A 3,105-nucleotide genomic window follows, 5' to 3' on the forward strand; every position below is an offset into this window, starting at 1 on the left:
TATGGACCTATTCATTCCTTGGATGCAGTCAAAGTGGCAGAAAGGGTCAGGAATCAGGAGACCAATGAATGTCTAACCAATACTAGGTCTTCCAGCTTTTCTGACAACCATTGCAGTAAGCTTCAGACTGAAGACTTGAGACTGAAAAAGACCTGAAGGTCTGTTTGCTAAGGAACTGAGAGCTGGCACACAATGTTTTCATCCATCAGTTTACTGAGAAGAGCAATACGTTCCTGCATGTTAAGAACCAGATCTGTCTGTAAATGGGACATTCTCAGAAGAGAAATCACAAATGTCCTAGAACGTGTTGGGTTACTCATAGGATGTGCTCACAGCATGTGAGTTTTGAGAATTTGTCTCTCTAAAGCAGTTTGTTGGCTCTATCCTCTGTAATAGAAAACCTTTCATTATACATTATGTGATAAAAACATGCTTAAGTTTGAGATAAAAAATGTCATACTTGTGTTCCAGATAATCCTCTTTCAAATATCAACCTTTTGCAAATCTTAGCTAGTTCTGTTAAGTCTTAGTTATAAATACATATATATGTAAATCTATTCAGTTTATTTTCAGCTACATTTTCCACGAGGTCTTGAGTTTCTTTAGATGATACTGAGAAAAGCAGTAGCTGAGGGAAAGGACAACATATGTCATTCATTACAATTTTTTCCTACTTAACCTTTCAAATATGAACTAAGAAGCTCATTACAGTTCAACATTAATGCTGGCAAGAGTATTTCTTTTACCAAAGATGGTGAAATGAGAGTGTTCATTTCATCAGATGGGAGCTGTCACGTTTTTTCCAGTTGTGCTGTTATCTACAATGCCATTTCTGAAGGTTTTAGTCCTTTTATTTGGAATTTCTTTTAAACAAACCATGACATTGGAAATATTTCAGTGAATGATACTTTTTTTTTCATTGAGAAAAGAAAAGAAAAGAAAAGAAAAGAAAAGAAAAGAAAAGAAAAGAAAAGAAAAGAAAAGAAAAGAAAAGAAAAGAAAAGAAAAGAAAAGAAAAGAAAAGAAAAGAAAAGAAAAGAAAAGAAAAGAAAAAAGAAAAAAAGAAAAAAGTTTTCTAGTAGTCTTGGCAGCTGCGGAGAAAACTTGAAAGTTTGCCTGAGTAGCCCCTTTTTGTGCCTGTGGCAAGCAGTTAGTAAACCTTGTGGTTACAACCAGGAAAGGACGGAAACTGGAAGAGCAGGAGGAATGCAACCAGAGCACTAAAATCAACACGGCGTTGGTGGTATAGTGGTGAGCATAGCTGCCTTCCAAGCAGTTGACCCGGGTTCGATTCCCGGCCAACGCAGCATGCGTTTTGATGCCTTCCTCAGCGGAGCGGTTCCTACGGTGGCCGGTGGTGCTGACACGCAGAGGGACCTCCACAGGTTGGCCATACCAGTCAACGGGAGGCTCGCGCAGTTTAACAAGCAGAGAAGTCCGAAGTTCTGCAGCGGCGGAGCTGGGGAGGAACAAGACCTACAAGTGGGGGGCCACCCAGCTGGAGAGCAGATTGGCAGTGATGGACCTTGGGAATCTAGTGGACAGCCGGCTGAACATGAGCCAGCAATGTGCCGTTGTGGCAAAGAATGGCCATCTGTCCTGGGCTTCACAAGGACAAGTATAGCCAGTAGGTCGAGGGAGGTGACCCTTCCCCCCTGCTAGGCACCAGTGAGGCCACACCTGGATCACTGACTGTGCGTAGTGCTGGGCTCTCCATTATGGGAGAGGCATGGATGTACTAGAGAGGTTGCAGTGGATGGTTAAAGTGCTGGAGCATCTCTGCTATGAGGAAAGGTTGAGAGAGCTGTTTAGCCCAGAGAAGAGAAGGCTCAGGGGTGATTTTCTTAATATATATGAATACCTGCAGAGAGTGTGTAGAGAGGATGGAGTCAGGCTATTTTCAGTGATGCCCAGTGACAGGATCAGGGGCAATGGGCACAAACTGAAACACAGGAGGTTCCCTCTGAACATCAGGAAACTCTTTTTTACTGTGAAGGTCACCAAGAACTGGCACAAGTCACCCAGGTGAGTTCTGGAGTCTCCATCTTTGGAGATATTCAAAAGCTGTCTGAATTTGGTCCTGGACAACTAGCTCCAGGACACCCGTTAGAGCAGGGGGATTGGACCAGATGGCCTCCAGCGGCTCCTTCCAACTGCATCCGTTCTGTGATTCAGTGATTCTGTGGGTCAAGCCAAGGAGTCAAACCAGGGTAAAAACTGAGGGCAGAGGACCAGTACGAGATGTTAGCAATTTCTCTAGGAGTGGGCAGGGCACCAGGAGCTGGGTTGAGAGGCAGGGCAGCCCAAGGAAGCAGTGTTACTGCAGTAGAGCTAGAGGAATGCACACAAGCTATGGTTCACTATGGAACCAATAGCTAGTGCTTTCAGGAGTCAACAGATACATCAAAGTCTAGGCTTAAGTACCTCCCAGAACGTCCCACTGTTCGAGTGCCCCTCCAGGTCTCTGAGAGTGCCAACCAGTTTTGGTGATGTAATTAATCACTGTCAAGTCCCTGGCTCAGAATCCTGTTGTACCTGAAATTTGACCCTTAACAACTCTTTTAGAGAAAATTTTCTATCCCAAAGTAATTTTGAAAATAATTTGTATTATATTTCCAAAGCCTGTTTATATGACAATTGCAGACAGGACCTACTCACATGACAGGCTGCAGAATATGGAAGAATATTTGATTATACTGAATGTTTGCTTCTTTTGTTTCAGTCACTTCTCTTTTTTTTTTTTTTTTTTTCTCAAGAGGGAGAAAACACATTCATAAGTTTATAGCAATCAAAAGAAGGAAAAGGCTAAAGGAACTGAGCTAGCCCAGGGAGAAGTTCTATCCATTTGCACTTCATAGCTAACTTAGAATGGGCAATGATTAGAGTTCCTAGGAGGAGTAGAGAAAGGGAGATATAGGCTGCATAGTTAAAATAAACTAGATAGATAGATTTACAAAAGGCTGATATTTGAAAGAGGATCAAATTTTATGTGCTTCTGGAAGAGAAGAGATTCTGGATGCAGTGGATGGGTTCTATGCCAGCAGGAGGCAATGGATTGAAAATCAAACCAGAGGGGTTTTACCTGCCCAGATTCTCAATGAAACT

The 3,105-nt window shown here is 42.6% G+C and overlaps 1 non-coding gene across 1 annotated transcript; it reads left to right on the plus strand.

The window, feature by feature from the left end:
* The first annotated feature begins 1,234 nt into the window (after positions 1–1,234).
* Positions 1,235–1,306, plus strand: TRNAG-UCC (transfer RNA glycine (anticodon UCC)). Its single transcript has one exon. It is a non-coding gene; the product is annotated as a tRNA-Gly (tRNA).
* Positions 1,307–3,105: the final 1,799 nt, after the last annotated feature.

Source organism: Opisthocomus hoazin, chromosome 4 (genome assembly GCF_030867145.1).
Source record: "Opisthocomus hoazin isolate bOpiHoa1 chromosome 4, bOpiHoa1.hap1, whole genome shotgun sequence".
Taxonomy (NCBI): Eukaryota; Metazoa; Chordata; class Aves; order Opisthocomiformes; family Opisthocomidae; genus Opisthocomus; species Opisthocomus hoazin.